The following is a 7,493-nucleotide window of genomic DNA, read 5'->3' as shown; positions in this document are numbered from 1 at the left end:
CCAAATGGCTGCTTATCTTACAAGAACCTAGGGAGAATGCAAGATATCGAAGCAGGAAAATGATATGCACGTTAGAGAAATTATCCAACGGTGAGGAAGATGCAAACCAGGGCTGTGACAGTGAAGGTGACAATGACTTACAGATTCAAGACGACTTACCCTGGATGACAAGTGGGAATAAAAGAGAAGATAGGGCCAGATTTCCAGTTTGAGCAATTGGGTAGATGACTGTCATTCTCTGGACAGGGAATACAAAAAGGAGATCACATTTTAGACTCAGAGAAAAAGATGACTGTTTTGGCTTTGAACATAATGGGTTAGAGGAGAAGCATTGGGGTCCTGATGAAAAGGTCTTGTGCTTTTAGATGAAATGTGAAGAGAGTAAAAGATTTTTAAAAGGGGAGAGGGAGGCCAGACAGTAATGCCACCTTGTATGTGGTAACTAAAACTTTGAATAAGGTTTCTTCAGAAGACCACAAAGATGAAAAAGATAAGAGAACAGAAGAGAGAGCTCTCAAGAATTCCAACGTCTGAGTGATAGAGATAGAATGAAAATCCCACAAACAAGCCTAAGAAGGGGCCACCAGAAGTGTAAGACAACCATCTTAGCAAGAGAACTATCAGTGGAAACCATACAAATAAGGAAAGACCATCATGGGACCAGGAGTGGCCAATTGTGATCGATTCTATAGAGAAGCCAGGTCAGATGAGAACTTAACATCGCTGACTGTTTAGCCATGAGGACATTGTCTGTGGTCTTTGCTGGGCAGTGGAGTGGAGTGACAGAGACAGAGGCAGAAGTCTAGCCCTCATTGTTTGGGAAACAAACATAAAGTGAGGAGCCAAGATATTCATCGTAGGTTGTTATTTCAAAAAACTTTACTATTAAGGGAAGGGGCAATCTAGGTTTTTGAATAAGGTAAATGGGATCTAAATTAATTTCTTTAATGAGAGAAACTCAAAAGATAGCAGTAGAGATGGCAAGTTTGAAGATCCAGGAAAGGGAAAAGTGGCAAAAGGAGGACAACCCAAAGGAGCTCATAGAAGATTCCCAAACCCTGGAGGTAATAGTAGTCTTGAAGATAGGTGCACGAGGAGATGTCTCTAAACTATAGAGTAGAATCTGTGTGCTTTTCCCAGAAAGCTAAATGCTGGAAGTGAGAGAGGATGTAGCCAGGACAGTCTGGAGGCAGAGGGAAGTGTGAAAAAGTTTCTGAATACAATTGAGGGCAGGAAATGCACGAAGAGGGACATGTACAGAAATTGCCCTTAACTGTTGAAATGTAACTGAGCTTAGAGACACAACTTTCAGATTCCAATCTAGTTCTCGGCAGATGTCCCTTGTTAATCCTAGCCCTAGAGGTTGGGAAATGTGGCAGTGGTATTATGAGATGGAGCAACACAATGCTCATGTGTCAAGGGGACACATGGTCCCCTTGGACACATAGTCCAAGACAGGAACAGAAATGTGCATTCCAGAAACTTTCACAGTTATCAACAGGCTCAACTTCCCTCACTACCCTCAATTCCCTCATGTAGATTTAATCATCTTCCCTAAATTCCATCCCGCCTTCCTATGCCCTTTGGACAGACACAAGCTACATTTTTCCCTCTTCCTATTGGCAGTGTACCCACTACTACTTTTCAACTTCACTTTACATTTCTCAGTGTCATTAGGACGAGCAACTGCTACGGGTGACCCTTCTGTCTGCAGGACGATTGCGTCTATAGAGGCCATCTGCAGTCCGTCAGAGGGCAGGTACGTTATCTCCATTCTGTGAAGATTATACTGTATACATAATCACCAGCACTCCCTATCTTGATACGGTCAATTAATAACAATCTGTCTTTCCAAAGACCTCAACGAATTCAGGAGCTGTTGCCTTGCAGAGTGTTTTCACCATGAAAATGGCTCTTAGAGATAGTGGGGGGAGAAATCAAATTAAGCCATTTTCCTCCTACCCTTTTGCTACCTACTTGGAAATCATTAGTACAAATGATAGTTACCCTCACAATAGCAATGCAATCAAAACAACCACATCCATCTCCATGAACCATGTCGCTGGCTTGGGTATTCCATTGGCTGCTAATTAACGGTGACACACATTCAAGGCCCCAGCAGCGGGGTCGGCATGGCATTGGTAGCGCTGTGATGCAGGCAGAAATGATAGATATGAAAGTCTTTTCTCCAGCTCCCAAAGAAGAAGGAGGGAAATGAAAGTCACTCCATTGCATATCTCCCAGGGAAGCGGCTCTAAAGCAGCAGCCTTCCTAAACCAGAGAGAAGATGGCAATCCTGAACAAAAGCAAGTTCCCACTTCTGGATCTCTGAATAATTTTACGTTGAATTCAATAGAATGTGAACTTAGTCCTGAACAAAGTAAAGGAGATCACCACCAGGTAGAGCTTGGAGGCGGGATGGTAGGCTCAGGACGGAGCTAAGCTTTTATTCTGAAACCTTTCCTCCAGTCCTTAGGTTGGTTTTTACTGAAAAACACAACAAAAATGAAAAGAAAAAAAAAATACACCCATGGCTTTCCATCACATCACAACTGTCACCTGACCTGTGTGACCATAGAAGCAGCAGCTGTCCAGACAGGGGCTTTCGGACCTTTCTTAAAAGAAATCCCCCTTAGCCTTCTAGCAAGTTCCAGATGGATTCCTCAGAAGCCTCTATAAAGGAACAATCGTGTTCCTTGGCCAAGATTACCCAATGAAGTAGTGTCCTCAGGCTCTGTGGGGTCTGACCAGATGAAGAAGTCTACCCGTGATTTTTATCCACATACTCCTGACCAGTCCATCATATTACAGTTTGCACCTATGCTCGAGCAATGTCCAGAGAGGCAAAAAGATGAATCTGTGATGGGGCTGGCAGTGAAAGGACACGGAGTTCAGGGAACAGCTGGGGACGGGAGAGAGGAGGGTTCAGGGTGGCGAAGTGTAGGTTGAGGGCCTCAGGTACTTGTCAGGAGAGAAAAATGAAATGAGAAGGGAGTGATAGCAAAGACAAAGGCGTCCGCCTGGAAGACTCAGAAGGCAACCTGGGGCCCCCTGTCTTCTGGGGAGGAGGGAGAATCCAGCCTGACTCTGATGTTTCTCTTTTCGGTTGCCTCTTCCCCTAGTCTCCAAGGGAAGCAGACTGTGTTTGTTTGTTGTGCACAGCACTGCAATACACAAACAGATTGACATAAATTTATGCCAGCCTTTCTTGTTTAAAAACATGAATTATTCAAGAAATATTACAATATTAATTAGAAATCATTAAAATACGAGTGTTGGGGGAGGGAGGAATGAGATGGTGCATTAGCAAAATCACATTTAGCCCAAACATAAAGTGTGCCAAAGCTGCTTAATCATTGTTTTGATAGTCAAAACACCATAACACCAGTTTCACAGAATGAAGGGAAGGAAGGCTCTTGGAAGCCTCTGCTTCCCATTATTATTGGTGAGATTAATTATTTATGGGGCTCCGGCAGTGTACTGGGTGCTCCAGAAGACACAAATAAGAAGAGGTTTCTGCCCGAAGGGCAGAGGAGAGAAATCAGAGCGGCACCAAGTTCTGACACACACACCCAGCCAGTGATTAATGATCAAGAGGATGAGGGGCTTTTGCTTTGACTTTTCAGTTTGCTCAGAGTTTTGAGCTTTCAGCTTTCAGAGAAATCACAAAGTGGATGTTGTTACTAAAGAATGCCATGGAAGATATAAGCTATCAGCGCCCTGTGAGTGAGAAAAATATATAAATCTGGAAGGTCAATGTCACGTTTACAAACCATGGAGGGTGGCAGTAAAGAATCAGGATATTGAAAGGCGTGCACCATTTTGGGTCATTTGGGTCTGGAGGGTGCACTGTTGATGGTGATTATTTCCCACTTATTACAGGTCCCCAAACTACAATTGTCACACAAAACGCACGCGTAGTAGAACTCCTACAAACTGTAAGGCTACAACACCGGCGAGTGTGTATTATCACATGTACGAATATGACACTGGCACTGAAGTATGATGATCATTTGAAAAGGGACCTCTGGAAAAAAAAAAAAAAGAAGAAGAAAAAGAAAAGGGACCTCTGTGATTGATAATAGTGCATGTGAAAGAAAAGACTGGAAAACACAATGAGTCAGTCTATCTCAGTCTTAAGAGGGGCCACCTCGACAGCTGGATTACCTGTTTCACGGTGGTAGGATATCATTCTGAGGCTGCTGCATGCAACACAAACAGAATCCTCGTGGCCTTAATTGATTGCAGTAGCTTCCACTCGGCACCAGGAGAGGCTGGATCAATGAGCAAGTGATTATCACACCCTGCAGGATCTGGGCAGGAAAGAGTGAAAGCAGGCTTGCAGAGAGCCAGGGTAGGAAACTGGTTCATCCTCTTGCCCCATGCAGCTTAGTTCATGGCTGGCAACAGATCGTGGTCATGCCCCAGCCCCTTCAGCCTTGACTTTAAGGTGTGGAGATGGGCATGGCAGAAGGAGCCACGGAATCTTTCAGTCAGACCCAAAAGGACAAGACCTCAGAATCCGTCAAGGGCATTAAGGCCATGCGGTGTCTCCCTTACTTAGAATAAAAGCCTATTTCGTTGCATGATAAACAGCACCTAGTCTCCTGCCCTTGGACCCGGGACTGTGTCTTATTCCCACCCCATCCCCATCCCCAGGTCAATTTCCACATATTAAGAAGAAGAGCTAGAAGGTAGGGTTTGAAGCTCTTAGGGCTGGAGCACAGAGCCAGGAAATGAAATGGGTCTAAAGAGAAACATGTAGTAGCTGAAGGGGGAGGAGTGAATCCAGAAACCAGGAAAGCAAAGATAAATCCCAAAAAGCCAGTCTCAAATATAAGTGGGGAATCTAGACGCACAGCACATCAAAGTCTTGGGAACAGTAATAATCACAAAGGAAGAGACGAGTGAATTCTCCAGGGCCTGCTCCAACTGGCTTTTTATTTCTTTTCGCAATTCTCGTGGGTGTTTCCTCTCACAGAGCGCCCTTAGTTGCTGAGGGAGCCTCTGACAGACAGCACAGGCCCCGGTATGCTCAATAAATATTTGTGGGGTGAATGACTCAATGATTTTAATTTCGGTTCAAGTCCATCTAGGCACCAGCAGATGTTCAGGGAATCTAAATTAATGTACTTCCCACTTGACATATATAAATTGACCGATATTACTAACAGGATGTGGAGACAGGGGTTGGAACAAATGTGACTATTTATAAAAATCAAAGCTAAGTGAGGCAGTTATAGAACCTTAGAAGTTGGGTAGTTTTCCAGACTCATTAGGCAGCCTCCAAACAACAACTGGCTTGTAGCATTTGCCTTGGTTCCTCACATATCGGCCAGTATTGCCATATGTCCCTTCTGGTACTGATGCTTTTCTTTTTCTTGTGCATCTGAACCCTCTTTCCCTCTACTCTGTTAAGACAAGAGAATCTGTCTTCAATCACACCAGGTTCAGGTACAAATATTAATTAACTAACTCTCTTTTTGTCTTCCTCAAAATACACGCACACACACAAACACATATACATGTCATATTCAAAAGGGGAAGTTAGGGCAGCCCGGGTGGTTCAGCGGTTTAGCGCCGCCTTCGGCCCAGGGTGGGATCCTGGAGACCCGGGATCGAGTCTCATGTCAGGCATCCTGCATGGAGCCTGCTTCTCCCTCTGCCTGTGTCTCTGCCTGTCTCTCTCTCTTTCTCTCTCTCTCTCTCTCTCTCTCTCTCTCTCTCTATGTCCCTCATGAATAAATAAATAAATAAAATTTAAAAAAAAAACAAAAGGGGAAGTTAGTATATTAACTTTTTCATTAGATTCCCACTTATTATTTTTTTTAAGGAATGTTGCTTTTAACTTCTGGGAGTGGGAATAGGAGCTATTTTTAAGGTTGCAATAATAGCTGTAATAATAGCCCAGAAAAACAACCAGCAGAATAAAATAAAGGTACAGATCCATTTGGAAGAGAATATAAGTATAATGGGATACTTGACCCCACAAACATGACCTCAATAGCTGATCAAAAGCGTTGTGCTTTCCAAATAATCAGGATGCAATTTAATATGGTAGTAACTGCCCAGGTTATAAGATCAACTGTCACAGTCTGAATTTCCTCGAGTTCATGTTTATGAGCTCTGAATATCTCTGCAGAGCAAAAAGCTCAAAAAAAAGCATACCTCCACTGGAAGAAAAGACATACCAAATGCTTCTCAATTCATTTATTAACTTATAGGGTATCCAGGTTGACTTCAAGTTCACCCTCCTAAGGCTCCATTTCTGCTACTGAAGCAAAGTACAGGGAAGACGTAGTAACAATAATGACAAAACTTGACTCAGATAGTCATGCTCCAGTTAACCTTATGGATTAAAACTCTTGTCCTGTACCTATATCCTCTGGGATGTAATGTAGGCCAAAAAGAAGTGTGGTACCTCTCAAAAGGGAAATTTTAAGATGAGTAGAAATATGCTTGTGTGCCATGTACACACACACACACTCAGCACCATGTTCCTCATGAATCTAAAATACTTTTAGAAGTAAGGGTTTACTTGAAACTGTCTAGGCATGCTCCAGACTGATTCATTAGAAACCTCTGGGATCCTATGGGATCTTCTGGGGAAAGGAAATCTATCCCAAAGGACCACGACCATCAGTTGAAATAGGGATCAGCCTACTTGAACTTGAGAAGCCTCAGAGCCACCCTCATGACATACCTTTGAGAATGCACATAGTGCTTCCAGCCATGCAGGCCCCAGAGCAAAATCAAGAGAGAGGGCTGCTGTCTACAGGCCAGAAAGGCCCGCCCGGGCTGTGTACCTCTTACTATTTTATTAAAAGCAAACAAAATATTCAATGATGTGGCAGGATGGTTTGGTGGCAGAGGCCGTGCGGCAGGCTCAGAGACACAGATCTTTGTGAAGACCCCAATGAGCAAGACCATCACACTTGAGGCCGAACCCAGTGATACCAGTTGAATGTCAAAGCCAAAATCCAAGACAAAGAGGGCATCCTGCCTGCCCAGCAGCCTCTGATTTTTGCAGGCAAACAGCTCGAGGACAGCCACGCTAAGACCATAATATCCAGTCCACCCTGCACTTGATGCTTCTTCACCTGTGGGTGACATCATTGAGCCTTTGCTCCGCCAGCTGGCCCAGAAATAATGACTGTGACAAGATGATCTGCCACAGGTGTTATACTGGCCGCACCCCACGCTGTCACCTGCAGCAACAAGTGTTGCCACACCAACAGCCTGCACCCTGAGAAGAGGGTTAAATAAGGTCCCTCCACTGGCTCCTCCTTGTCTGCAAGGCAGCCTCTGGCCTGAGCCCCAACGCCCTGGGGCCTCAATAAAGTTTCCCTTTCATTGAAACCAGTCAACCAAATTCAGGAAATCCACATCTTGCCTGTGCAAAGGCTCCCCTGTTTCAGTCCTATTTCAGCCAATCCTGGCCTCAATAAAATCCCACAGCATTTAGACAATGACACAAGGATTTTCCATCACTC

At 44.2% G+C, this 7,493-nt stretch overlaps 1 pseudogene; it reads left to right on the top strand.

The window, feature by feature from the left end:
* The first annotated feature begins 977 nt into the window (after window positions 1-977).
* Window positions 978-7,266, top strand: LOC140599244 (ubiquitin-ribosomal protein eL40 fusion protein-like; annotated as a pseudogene).
* Window positions 7,267-7,493: the final 227 nt, after the last annotated feature.

Source organism: Vulpes vulpes, chromosome 6 (assembly GCF_048418805.1).
Source record: "Vulpes vulpes isolate BD-2025 chromosome 6, VulVul3, whole genome shotgun sequence".
NCBI classification, from domain to species: Eukaryota; Metazoa; Chordata; class Mammalia; order Carnivora; family Canidae; genus Vulpes; species Vulpes vulpes.
The sequence above is the reverse complement of the archived record's forward strand: the minus strand, read 5'-3'. Positions and strand labels throughout refer to the sequence as shown.